The following is a 14,537-nucleotide window of genomic DNA, read 5'->3' on the forward strand; positions in this document are numbered from 1 at the left end:
ACTTATTTCCGGTCATCTTAGCGTCAGCTGCGGATTTGGTCCATTCTTTGATCAAAAGAGGGAAACCACACCGAAGAGGAAAGAGAGCGGGCACCCTTATCCGTCCGTCTCCGTAGACGAGGATTACGCACACCCTTACCTGCCATCTTTCTCTCCAACGTCCGTTCACTTGCCAATGGACGAGCTAGCGTTGCTGATGAGAAGAAACAAGGACTTTTCCTCATTTTGTGTTTTGTGCTTCACAGAGACGTGGCTGAGCGCAAGTGTCCCGAACAGCGCGGTTCAACTGGAGGGCTTTCATCTTCTCCGCGCGGACCGAGACACGGGGCTCTCCGGCAAAACAAGAGGCGCTGGTGTCTGCTTCTTCATCAACAGAAACGGGTGTACAGACGTGATGGTGATATCCCAACACTGCTCTCCTGCTCTGGAATATCTTTTCATTCACTGTAAGCCCTTTTACTCACCGCGTGAGATTGTTTCATTCATACTGGTGGCTGTCTACATACCGCCCAGCGCGGACGCGCATGACGTTAAGCGCATGCTTGCAGGCCAGATCTTACATGTGGAGCAGTCTTTTCCGGACTCTCTTGTTATTGTACTTGGTGACTTTAACAAGGGAAATTTTAACCAGGAATTACCCAAGTATAGGCAGTTTATTAAATGCCCGACCAGAGAGGAGAACACTTTGGATCACTGTTACACTACAATAAGTAAGGCATACCATGCAGTCCCGCGCGCTGCTCTCGGACTATCAGATCACGTGATGGTGCACTTAATCCCTTCATACAGACAGAGACTGAAACTGGCTAAACCTGTTATGAGGACCATTAAGTGTTTCACCACAGAGGCTGTGGAGGAGCTGCGAGCATGTTTGGAGACGACAGACTGGGAGGCAATTGGAGCGGCCACGGACAATCTCGACGAGTATACGGACACTGTGACCTCATACATTCAGTTCAATGAGGCGCGCATCATTCCAACATGCACAAGGGCTTGTTTTAACGACAAGCCTGGTTCACACTCAAGCTCCGACAGCTGCGCAAGAAAAAGGTCACTGCGAATGAGGAGCGGGGACCGGAGTACCTACAGAGAAGCGAAGTACCACTTCAACAGGGAAGTGGAGAAAGCTAAATCTGTGTACTCTAACCGTCTACAGGAACAGTTCAGCTCCAATGAATCTGCAGCCGTGTGGAGAGGATTAAGGGCCCTTATCAATCAATCAATCAATCAATCAGCTTTATTGTCCATTCTTACATGTACAGGACACATAAGAACTGAAATTACATTTTCGGCACAATCCCGCTAAGAGCAGACATACGTTACAGGGAGACAAGACGGGACCGCCAACGGATCAGCCTCACTTAGGCGCTCCTCAAAAAGGTGGGAAAAAGGTGACATAGGGGGGAGGGTGGAAGTAAAAAAAATATCAGTCTGAGGCTGGACCCTCAGAATGGTCCAGACTGAGTCCGAGGAAAAAAACCTCACATAGCATGGCACACATAAACAAGGTACATTTAATCACAACAAACTCGCAACAAAGTCATCCAACAGGACCTTGGAGGCCAGCAGCTGCTGTTAAGCGCTGCTCAGCCCCCACAACCCCGGAGGAATAAAGCAGTGGTGAAGGCGTTGATTGGGGAAGGGTATGTGCGTGCATGTATGCCCAATTAACTTGGGTGAGATGTTGGATTGTCTTTATGGGCCGAGGCCGGCCCCAAGAGTTCAAGAGTTCAAGAGTCCGACCCAGGTGCTTTTGAAGAAAAGGGAAAGGTCAAAAGCGTCCATCTTTGAGGAGTCCTCGGGGGAGTGTTTTCAAACAGCCTGTTCCTCAAGGCCATTCGAGGGAGTCAAATCGTAGATTAAGATGTTGTTTTTTTCTTCGAGCAGTCAAAACAATGACATTCCTGCTCTATATGCTGGCTCTGACAATTCCAATTTATTCTTTCTTTAACATCATCAAGATCGAATCTACCTTGCGATTCAAATCAGCAATCGCTCCAGTCTGTGATCCCACAGCACGACCCATTCCTTCCATTGCGTTGAACAGCCTGTTGGCCCCTTGAGTGGCTGCCATCGTCTTCCGAATTTGACGATACACCAGAGCAATGCCCAGCCCAATCAGCAAATGCCCTGCGATCACAGCTCCAAATAGGTAGATGTCTTCCACGTCCTCGATGGAAAGGACTGAGAGGCACATGATTCTCCAAGTATTCCAGGAATCTCTCACGTACCCCGCAGCAATGGTTCCATCAGGGCAGCCAGGCTCCCCCGAACCTCTTTTCCTTGTCGAAAAGACTGTGTCAATTGCGTCGAGAGTCCAGTTGATCAAATTCATTTTGATGTTTAGATTTGAGGACAGCTCAAGAAAAGAGGCTTCAAAATAGTTCAAACAAGACAAAAACAAAGAGAGCAAGCAGGGAGGGAAGGAGGGAGCGGAGAGATATGCGACCGCCCTCACCAGTGGCAAGACAGAAAAGAAGGAACTATAAGCCCAAAGCCCCCCAGGCCCTGAATGACCGGACTCTCTCTCAGGACCTCAACACACATTACTGTCGTCATGAACGGCCTTCAGCTCATCAAAGCTCTGCTCCCCCCACCATCACCCCCCCACCAACTCCAGCACTAAATTAAAGGGTTTAAAGGACTCCAAGAACATTAAAGGACTCCAAAAACATCACAAGACTTCATCAAAGGTCCTCTCCATCCGAGAAGAGGATGTACGCCGGCAGTTCTTGAAGCTGAACACGCGGAAGGCCCCCGGGCCGGATGGTGTGTCCCCCTCCACCTTGAGACACTGTGCGGATCAGCTGGCTCCTGTCTTCACTGACATTTTTAACACCTCTCTAGAGCTATGCCGTGTGACGTCCTGTTTCAAGACCTCCACCATCGTCCCTGTCCAAAAGAAAGCACGGATCACAGGACTTATTGACTACAGGCCAGTGGCGCTAACGTCTGTGGTCATGAAGTCCTTTGAGCGCTTGGTCCTGCCCCACCTCAAGGACATCACCGCCCCCCTCTTGGACCCACTGCAGTTCGCCTACAGAGCCAACAGGTCTGTGGATGATGCAGTGAACCTGGCCCTCCACTTCATCCTGGAGCATCTGGACTCCCCAGGAACCTACGCCAGGATCCTATCAGCCCTTTGAGACTTTTGTGATTTAGGGCTATATAAATAAACATTGATTGATTGATATTTGTGGACTTCAGCTCTGCCTTCAACACCATCCTCCCTGGACTGCTACGAGACAAGCTCTACCAGCTCAGCATGCCCGACTCCCTCTGCAGTTGGATCAATGACTTTCTCACGGACAGAAGACGGCGGCTGGGGAAGATTGTCTCGGACAGTCGAACTACGAACACTGGTACTCCTCAGGGCTATGTACTTTCCCCCTGGCTCTTCTCCCTGTATAAAAACTGCTGCACCTCCAGTCACCAGTCGGTAAAGCTGCTCAAGTATGCGGACGACACTACTCTCTTCGGGCTCATCTCGGATGGCGACGAGTCCGCCTACAGGAGAGAGGTGGACCGGCTGGCGTCCTGGTGCAGCCTCAACAACCTGGAGCTGAACGCCCAGAAACAGTGGAGATGATCTTGGACTTCAGGAATGTCAAATCCCCACCATCTCCCTCACCCTGATTGACTCTCCCACCCCCATCTCCATTGTGGACTCATTCTGTTTCTTGGGCACCACCATCTCCCAGGACCACAAGTGGGAGCCGACCATCAGCTCCCTCATCAAGAAGGCCCAGCAGAGGATGTACTTCCTGCGGCAGCTGAAACTGAAGGTTCCGACCGAGACGCTGGTGCAGTTTTACTCAGCAATCATCGAGTTCATCCTGACCTCCTTCATCACCGTGTGGTTCCCCGGTGCCACAGTCCGGGACAAGCATCGACTGCAGCGCATGGTACGTGCTGCTGAGAAGGTGATTGGCTGCAAACTCCCACCCCTCCAGGACCTGTTCTCCTCCAGGACCAGGAGGCGTGTGGGTCGGATCACAGCTGACTCTTCTCACCCTGGACACAAACTATTCTCCCCTCCCCCCTCAGGCAGGAGACTACGGTCCATCCAGACCCACACCTCCCGCCACTTGAACACTTTTTTCCCCTCGGCCATCAGACACATGAACAATAACAAGATCTGATAGCTCAGTTACAGCTCGTGTTATTCTATTCTGTGTTATATGTGTTTTATGTTGCACGATTGCGCCAAGTAAAATTCCTAGTTTGTGAACCCGTTCTCAAACAATGGCAATAAAAAAACTCTTCTGATTCTGATTGCTTTTTTGTTGCAGACACTGCTTTCTAGTTGGTGCTTTCTACTGAGGAAATATGCATTTTTAAAAGCTGAATCTTGCTCAGCATTGTGTTTTTGTATTTTACACTTTTGTACTTCATGGACTTTTTGTCATCTTCCTACCTGTTCTAATTCCTGGACATTCCAGGGTGCATGATTAAGCACCTCTGTAATTTTTGACTTTAATATTTTTTGCGTACAATGCCACAACTTTTGAGCACCAATATAAAGGTCACTCATAGCTGCCGTAATCACCCTTAAAATCCACTCATTGGTCTGGTTCAAGGGTCTGCAACCTTTACTATCAAAATAGATGTTGCCACCTCTTTCACTGAAATTTTCACGGAAATTATAGAACTATTTTTAGAAAAGCAAACCTTTCCCACACTGGAGTTTCAAACAAAATCTGAAGGAGCCACAACCCATGTAACACCTAACGTTAACGTAACGTTACTGTATGGTTCTCTTTTGGTTATGCAAGATGAGAACGTTCTAAGAACATTCTTAGAACATATCAAAAACTATCTGACACACACTACCAAATATAATTAGCCTGCAATGGAAACAGCGACTGTTAGGCTTTTATAAGTGTTTTTTTCGCAAATTTACTTTTTATACTGTATGTTGTAACGTTTCCCTAACGTTCTGCGAACGTGTTGTGTTTTGTGAACAATTTGACGTCGGCTGAGTCAAGGCTGCACGCACAGTAGGTGGCGGTAATGCACACCACAAGGTTGCTTGCCAACCGCCATAAAAAATCAAAAGAAGAAGAAGAAGAAGGCTGCACGCATGCGTGTTGAAGCTGTTCCGTGAGACAAAGAAGGACGAAGGCTAAGCTGCAAGTTCCAGAATCCCGATATTCAGGCAATTGGGTGCGCCATCCATTTATCACAAGTAAGTAGATAGAAAGAGTGAAATACGAAGCACGTTTTTGTATAACAATTTCCAACCTACATGGTGATTCCAGAGGCATGCAGGGGTGTTTACAAGCAGACGACCACAGCTGAAGTGGATTGTGAGCTTGGAGAGGTCCTGAAACTGGCCACTTTTCGAAAGGGAGGTTCAAAATTTGAGGTACGGAGTAGATAAGATATCCCAATTTTGAATTCCATTTTATTGAAGTTCCACTGCATGTCTTTTGAATTTGCAATTATAACTACTTGCAGGAGAAGACGAGGAATTAAGAGGGAGGGCAAAAAAGGAAAAAGAAACAAGCAAAAGAACAGAGATAGTGACAGTGAGATGAGTGACCAGGTAAATGATAAAGTAATTATGCCAATTTTTTAATTCAATTCATGAAGATCCCAGTTCTGTGTTGAATTTGCAATTATAAATACTTGCAGGAAGCGACGGCGAAGAACAAGGATAAAGCCAAGAAAACGGACAGTGACATCTCACTGTCCGTTTACCTGGTCACCCATCTCACTGTCACTCGAGTGACAGTGAGATGAGTGACCAGGTAAATGATAAAGTAATTATGCCAATTTTTTAATTCAATTCATGAAGATCCTAGTTCTGTGTTGAATTTGCAATTATAAATACTTGCAGGAAGCGACGGCGAAGAACAAGGATAAAGCCAAGAAAACGGACAGTGAGAGTGACAGTGAGATGAGTGACCAGGTATATGATACAGTAATTATGCCAATTTTTTAATTCAATTCATGAAGATCCCAGTTCTGTGTTGAATTTGCAATTATAAATACTTGCAGGAAGCGACGGCGAAGAACAAGGATAAAGCCAAGAAAACGGACAGTGACAGTGAGATGAGTGACCAGGTAAATGAGAAGTAATTATGCAAATTCTTCATTTGAATTCATTAAGATCCCAGTTCTTTGTTGAATTTGCGATTATAACTACTTGCAGGAAGCGCGAAGAAGAAAACAGGGAAAGGGAAAGGGAAAAGAACCAAGCAAACGGACTAGTGAGACCAGTGAGCATTGAGCAGGTAAACAAGGAGTAAATTATGCCATGTTTTAATTGAATTCAATTAATCTACATTCCAGTGCTGTCTTTGTTGTATTTGTGAATATCTATAATTATTTACTTCCAGGAAGAGAACCAACAAGAAGGGGCAGGAGTACACTGACGCGCACGACCAAGACCACTGCATTCCATTTCTATTGTATTATAATTATCACTAATAAAGAATTAGAGTTGAAATTTCTGTTTGAGTGTTATTCCTGACAATATAGCACAAAAACAGATGTAAATAGCATGTTCCTAAACAGTTCCCTAAACGTTCTAGCCAAACGTTCTTGGCTAACGTTCTGCTAACCAAGCAAGAACTCCACAACCTCACGTTCTTTGAACGTTATAAACTAACGTTCCCAGAACAATGCCACTACGTTCTCCTAACGTTCACATAACGTTCACTTGTTACCTGGGAACAAGGAGGCAGAAGAGCTGCGTCTGTTTAAACGACGTAATTAACTAATTAAAACGTAACTAATACCACTTTTCCGCTACATGATATTTAGATGAGTGCTACAACAGAATGCTCTGTGCAGTGCTCACCAGGACATGGTCAAATACACCAGGAGCTGCAAGCCAGCACATTGGTGCTTTGGGAACCAACGCATGGGCACCGGTCACGAGGACGTCCCACTAAAGTTGTTCCAATTCCTATATTTTGGTACCAGTACTAAAATGTATTTTGATACTTTTATATTATTTTCAAAATTAAGGGGACCACAAAAAATTCAGTATTGGCTTTATTTTAACATACATTTCTCATTGCAATCAAATACAATTTTTGGCAATGAATAACAGAGTACATAATAGTAGGGATGATGTTCGAACTAAAATACAATGAAAACCTTAACCTTACCCCCAACCTAAGTAATAAATATAAATCGTTTGAGGTGCTTACTATGAGGTCTGTCGCACCGCTGCCTCTCTACCTGGCTGTTATCTACCGCCCCGCCCAGGGCCCTATTCGGACCTTATCAGTGAATTCTCAGAGTTCGTCGCTGATCTAGTGATGATATAATCATAATGGGGGACTTTAATATCTATATGAATACCCCATCGGACCTTCCGTGCGTGGCGCTCCAGAGTATAATTGCTGTGGTCTTACCCAAATAATAAATGAACCCACGCATCGCAACGGTAATACGATAGATCTAGTGCTTGTCAGGGGTGTCACCACCTATGCAAGATGGCGGCGCCCTGATTGCAGCGGCTTGCAGACACTCTTGGAAGTGTAGAGCGATTTGGTAAAAATACCCGTCAATTCTGTCAATTTCATGGCTGGCTCACAGCATGGACACTCCGTGGTCACATATGACCGACAGACAATTCTGGATGTGGATAGATCGGGCCGTTATAGACTGAAAGATGCATGTACGGTGGACCTCCTCGCTAGCATGGGAATACTTCGCCTACCTCCCCTTTAAAGCAGCGGAGTCAAGTACCAGCGGGGACCATCAATGGAGGAGACGTAAGCGGTGTGAGCGGAAGCAGAAGAGGGGATGCCGAGCGGGGATGCCGAGCGGGACTAACAACAAAGCGAAAGGCTAATCCTCAAAGGAGTCTTTTAAGCTAGAACTAGCCGGCGCCAGGCTGGATAATCCCTGCACGCATAGCAATTCTCTTAGAATAATATACAACTCACATAATTTTCTGCTGTGACTGTGTCAGAGGTAGACATGCATTCTACCGAGGTGGCAAACTATGATGCGTTCAGTTTATCACAGCACCAAGCAAATAATCTGAAAATTCCCGTCATATCAATTCCTAAATATGGTCGAAACTATTTAAAGTGCACTACGTATAATAAACGCAACATTATTAATATTGCTACTACGGATAATTTCAACAAAACTCGTCAAAACAGCTCACAACAGCTTTTTAAACATAAGATCATTATCTTCCAAAACGTTATTAGTTAATGAGGTCATTAGAGACAACAATCTTGACGTCATTGGTCTCGCCGAGACCTGGCTCAAACTAGACGATTTTTTTGCGTTAAATGAGGCATCTCCTCCTAACTATACGAATGCACATGTTGCCCGTCCTCTTAAAAGGGGAGGGGGTGTCGCACTAATATACAACAACAACTTTAGCCTTACACCTAACCTAAATAATAAATAGAACTCGTTTGAGGTGCTTACTATGAGGTTTGTCACACCGCTGCCTCTCCACCTGGCTGTTATCTACCGCCCCCCTGGGCCCTATTCGGAATTCATCAGTGAATTCTCAGAGTTTGTTGCTGATCTAGTGACGCACGCCGACAATATAATCATAATGGGGGACTTTAATATCCATATGAATACCCCATCAGACCCTCCGTGTGTGGCGCTCCAGACTATAATTGATAGCTGTGGTCTTACACAAATTATACATGAACTCACGCATTGCAATGGTAATATGATAGATCTAGTGCTTGTCAGGGGTGTCAACACCTCCAATGTTACGATACTCCCGTATACTAAAGTAATGTCCGATCATTACCTTATAAAATTCGAAGTTCTGACTCATTGTCAACAAACTAATAATAATAATAACTACTATAGCAGCCGCAACATTAATGCTGCCACAACGATGACTCTTGCTGGCCTACTGCCTTCGGTAATGGCACCATTCCCAAATTATGTCGGCTCTATTGAAAACCTCACTAACAACTTTAACGACGCCCTGTGCAACAACATTGATAGTGTAGCACCGCTAAAGCTAAAAAGGGCCCCTAAAAGGCGCACCCCATGGTTTACAGAAGAAACTAGAGCTCATAAATTATCATGTAGAAAGCTGGAACGTAAATGGCGCGCGACTAAACTTGAGGTTTTCCATCAAGCATGGAGTGATAGTTTAATAACTTATAAACGCATGCTTACCTTAGCTAAAGCTAAATATTACTCAAATCTCATCCACCTCAACAAAAACGATCCTAAATTGTTGTTTAGTACAGTAGCATCGCTAACCCAACAAGGGACTCCTCCCAGTAGCTCCACCCACTCGGCAGATGACTTTATGAATTTCTTTAATAAGAAAATTTAAGTCATTAGAAAGGAGATTAAAGACAACGTATCCCAGCTACAACTGGGTTCTATTAACACAGATACGACTGTATATACGACGGATACCGCCCTCCAAAATAGTTTCTCTCTCTTTGATGAAATAACATAAGAGGAATTGTTAAGATGTGTAAATGGGACAAAACAAACAACATGTTTACTTGACCCATTTCCTGGAAAACTTATCAAGGAGCTTTTTGTATTATTAGGTCCATCAGTGCTAAATATTATAAACTTATCACTTTCCTCTGGCACTGTTCCCCTAGCATTAAAACAAGCAGTTATTCATCCTCTACTCAAAAGACCTAACCTCGATCCTGACCTCATGGTAAACTACCGGCCGGTGTCCAACCTTCCGTTTATCTCGAAAATCCTCGAAAAAATTGTTGCAGAGCAGCTAAATGAACACTTAGCGTCCAACAATCTCTGTGAACCTTTTCAATCCGGTTTCAGGGCAGATCACTCTACGGAGACAGCCCTCACAAAAATGACTAATGATCTATTGCTAACGATGGATTCTGATGCGTCATCTATGTTGCTGCTTCTTGATCTTAGCGCTGCTTTCGATACTGTCGATCATAATATTTTATTAGAGCGTATCAAAACACGTATTGGTATGTCAGACTTAGCCTTGTCTTGGTTTAACTCTTATCTTACTGACAGGATGCAGTGTATCTCCCAAAACAATGTGACATCGGACTATGTTAAGGTAACGTGCGGAGTCCCCCAGGGTTCGGTTCTTGGCCCTGCACTCTTTAGTATTTACATGCTGCCGCTAGGTGACATCATACGCAAATAAGGTGTTAGCTTTCACTGTTATGCTGATGACACCCAACTATACATGCCCCTAAAGCTGACCAACACGCCGAATTGTAGTCAGCTGGAGGCGTGTCTTAATGAAATTAAACAATGGATGTCCGCTAACTTTTTGCAACTCAACGCTAAGAAAACGGAAATGCTGATTATCGGTCCTGCTCAACACCGACACCTATTTAATAATACCACCTTAACATTTGACAACCAAACAATTACACAAGGCGACTCGGTAAAGAATATGGGTATTATTTTCGACCCAACTCTCTCGTTTGAGTCACACATTAAGAGTGTTACTAAAACGGCCTTCTTTCATCTCCGTAATATCGCTAAAATGTGTTCCATTTTGTCCACTAGCGACGCTGAGATCATTATTCATGCGTTCGTTACGTTTCGTCTCGATTACTGTAACGTATTATTTTCGGGTCTCCCTATGTCTAGCATTAAAAGATTACAGTTGGTACAAAATGCGGCTGCTAGACTCTTGACAAGAACAAGAAAGTTTGATCATATTACGCCTATACTGGCTCACCTGCACTGGCTTCCTGTGCACTTAAGATGCGACTTTAAGGTTTTACTACTTACGTATAAAATACTACACGGTCTAGCTCCATCCTATCTTGCTGACTGTATTGTACCATATGTCCCGGCAAGAAATCTGCGTTCAAAGAACTCCGGCTTATTAGTGATTCCCAGAGCCAAAAAAAAGTCTGCGGGCTATAGAGCGTTTTCTGTTCGGGCGCCAGTACTATGGAATGCCCTCCCGGTTAAAGTTAGAGATGCTACCTCAGTAGAAGCATTTAAGTCCCATCTTAAAACTCATTTGTATACTCTAGCCTTTAAATAGACCCCCCTTTTTTAGACCAGTTGTTCTGCCGTTTTTTTTTTCTCCTTTGCCCCCTCGCCGGGTTATTCCGGTTCCGGTGACCATGGATGAGGTGCTGGCTGTCCAGAGTTGGGACCTGGGGTGGACCGCTCGCCTGTGCATCGGTTGGGGACGTCTCTGCGCTACTGACCTGTCTCTGCTCGGGATGGTCTCCTGCTGGCCCCACTATGGACTGGACTCTCACTGTTATGTGGATCCACTAGGGACTGTACTTAGAGGGGGGGTTACCCACATATGCGGTCTTCTCCAAGGTTTCTCATAGTCATTCACATCGACGTCCCTTGTGTGGGCTCTGTGCCGAGGATGTCGTTGTGGCTTGTGCAGCCCTTTGAGACTTTTGTGATTTAGGGCTATATAAATAAACATTGATTGATTGATTGATTGATTGACTACCTCCAAAGTTATGATACTCCCATATACTAAAGTAATGTCCGATCATTACCTTATAAAATTCGAAGTTCTGACTCATTGTCAACAAGCTAATAATAAAAATAACTGCTTTAGCAGCCGCAACATTTATGCTGCCACAACGATGACTCTTGCTGGCCTACTGCCTTCGGTAATGGCACCATTCACAAATTATGTGGGCTCTATTGATAACCTCACTAACAACTTTAACGACGCCCTGCGCAAAACCATTGATAGTACAGCACCGCTAAAGCTAAAAAGGGCCCCTAAAAGGTGTACCCCATGGTTTACAGAAGAAACTAGAGCTCTTAAATTATCATGTAAAAAGCTGGAACGCAAATGGCGCGCTACTAAACTTGAGGTTTTCCATCAAGCATGGAGTGATAGTTTAATAATTTATAAACGCATGCTTACTTTAGCTAAAACTAATGACTACTCCAATCTCATCTGCCTCAATAAAAATTATCTTAAATATTTGTTCAGTACAGTGGCAACGCTAACCCAACAAGGGACTCCTCTTAGTAGCTCCACCCACTCGGCTGATGACTTTATGAATTTCTTTAATAAGAAAATTGAACTCATTAAAAGACAACGCATCCCGGCTACAACTGGGTTCTATTAACACAGATACGACTGTATATACGACGGATATTGCCCTCCAAAATATGCTCTCTCTTTTTGATGAAATAACATTAGAGGAATTGCTACGGCGTGTAAATGGCATAAAAGAAACAACATGTTTACTTGACCCACTTCCTGGGAAACTTATTAAGGAGATTTTTGTAATATTAGGTCCATCAGTGCTAAATATTATAAACGTATCGCTTTCCTCTGGCACTGTTCCCCTAGCATTAAAAAAAAGTGGTTATTCATCCTCTGCTCAAAAGACCTAACCTCGATCCTGACCTCATGGTAAACTACTGGCCGGTGTCCCACCTTCCGTTTATTTTGAAAATCCTAGAAAAAAATTGTTGCACTGCAGCTAAATGACCACTTAGCGTCTAACAATCTTTGTGAACCCTTTAAATCCGGTTTCAGGGCAAATCACTCTGCGGAGACAGCCCTCGCAAAAATTACTAATGATCTATTGCTAACGATGGATTCTGATGCATCATCTATGTTGCTGCTTCTTGATCTTAGCGCTGCTTTCGATACTGTTGATAATAACATTTTATTACAGCATATCAAAACATGTATTGGTATGTCAGACTTAGCCTTGTCTTGGTTTAACTCCTATCTTACTGACAGGATGCAGTGTGTCTCCCATAACAATGTGACCTCGGAGTATGTTAAAGTAATGTGTGGAGTTCCCCTGGGTTCGGTTCTTGGCCCTGCACTCTTCAGCATCTACATGCTGCTGCTAGGTGACATCATACGCAAATACGGTGTTAGCGTTCACTTTTATGCTGATGACACCCAACTCTACATGCCCCTCAAGCTGACCAACACGTCGGATTGTAGTCAGCTGGAGGCGTGTCTTAATTAAATCAAACAATGGATGTCCGCTAACTTTTTGCAACTCAACGCTAAGAAAACGTAAATGCTGATTATCGGTCCTGCCAGACACTGACACCTATTTAATAATACCACCTTAACATTTGACAACCAAACAAATACACAAGGCGACTCGGTAAAGAATTTGGGTATTATCTTCAACCCAACTCTCTCGTTTGAGTCACACATTAAGAGTGTTACTAAAACGGCCTTCTTTCATCTCCGTAATATCGCTAAAATTTGTTCCATTTTGTCCACTAGCGACGCTGAGATCATTATTCATGCGTTTGTTAGGTCTCGTCTCGATTACTGTAACGTATTATTTTCGGGTCTCCCTATGTCTAGCATTAAAAGATTACAGTTGGTACAAAATGCGGCTGCTAGATTTTTGACAAGAACAAGAAAGTTTGATCATATTACGCCTATACTGGCTCACCTGCACTGGCTTCCTGTGCACTTTAGATGTGACTTTAAGGTTTTACTACTTACGTATAAAATACTACACGGTCTAGCTCCATCCTATCTTACTGATTGTATTGTACCATATGTCCCGGCAATAAATCTGCGTTCAAAGAACTCCGGCTTATTAGTGATTCCCAGAGCCCAAAAAAAGTCTGCAGGCTATAGAGCGTTTTCTATTCGGGCTCCAGTACTCTGGAATGCACTCCCTGTAACAGTTAGAGGTGCTACCTCAGTAGAAGCATTTAAGTCCCATCTTAAAACTAATTTGTATACTCTAGCCTTTAAATAGACCCCCCTTTTAGACCAGTTGATCTGCTGTTTCTTTTCTGCTCTTACCCCCTCTCCCTTGTGAAAGGGGGGGGGGGGGGCATATGTTCGGTGGCCATGGATGAAGCGCTGGCTGTCCAAAGTCGGGACCCGGGATGGACCGCTCATCTGTGCATCGGTTGAGGGCGTCTCTGCGCTGCTGACCTGTCTCCGCTCGGGATGGTCTCCTGCTGGCCCCACTATAGACTGGACTATTACTATTATGTTAGATCCACTATGGACTGGACTCTCACAATATCGCCCAGGGGTTGAGGTGGGGTTCCTCACATCTGCGGTTCCCTCCAAGGTTTCTCATTGTCCCATTGGGTTGAGTTTTTCCTTGCCCTGACGTGGGATTTGAGCAGAGGATGTCGTTGTGGCTTGTGCAGCCCTTTGAGACACTCATGATTTAGGGCTTTATAAGTAAACATTGATTGATTGATTGAGTGCACACACAACAACCTATCTGGATTCGATAAGAGATTCGATAAGGAATCGGTTCGATAAGAGGATTCGATAATGGGCTCAAACTCGATAATTTCTTAACGAACATCATCCCTACATACTAGACAACTCTCTTTTAGTAGTGAAGTGAGCAACCAGGTTACAAAGGCTCCTAATTTGGCTGCTGACTAATGCAGTATGAATGGATACATAGTCAGCTTGTTAATTTATGCTAATGTTACGAGTTTCAAATGTGATTAACTTGAGTAACAAATTATTTTTGTAGGGTTCCACTGCTTTCACTCTCCTGGGCGAACTCCTGGAAAACAGAATAACAGAATCAACGAATGAAGGAGTGAACTGCCATTTTCTTCCCCGAATCTTGGTCTGATTTATTACGAATTTTCCAAAATCATCA

General features: G+C 44.3%; 1 long non-coding RNA gene across 1 annotated transcript; it reads left to right on the forward strand.

Moving 5' to 3' along the window:
* The first annotated feature begins 5,964 nt into the window (after window positions 1–5,964).
* On the forward strand, window positions 5,965–6,410 carry LOC133645712 (uncharacterized). The gene is made up of 3 exons (XR_009825190.1): window positions 5,965–6,069; window positions 6,158–6,239; window positions 6,345–6,410. It is a non-coding gene; the product is annotated as an uncharacterized LOC133645712 (long non-coding RNA).
* Window positions 6,411–14,537: the final 8,127 nt, after the last annotated feature.

This window comes from Entelurus aequoreus, linkage group LG03 (assembly GCF_033978785.1).
Source record: "Entelurus aequoreus isolate RoL-2023_Sb linkage group LG03, RoL_Eaeq_v1.1, whole genome shotgun sequence".
NCBI lineage: Eukaryota > Metazoa > Chordata > Actinopteri > Syngnathiformes > Syngnathidae > Entelurus > Entelurus aequoreus.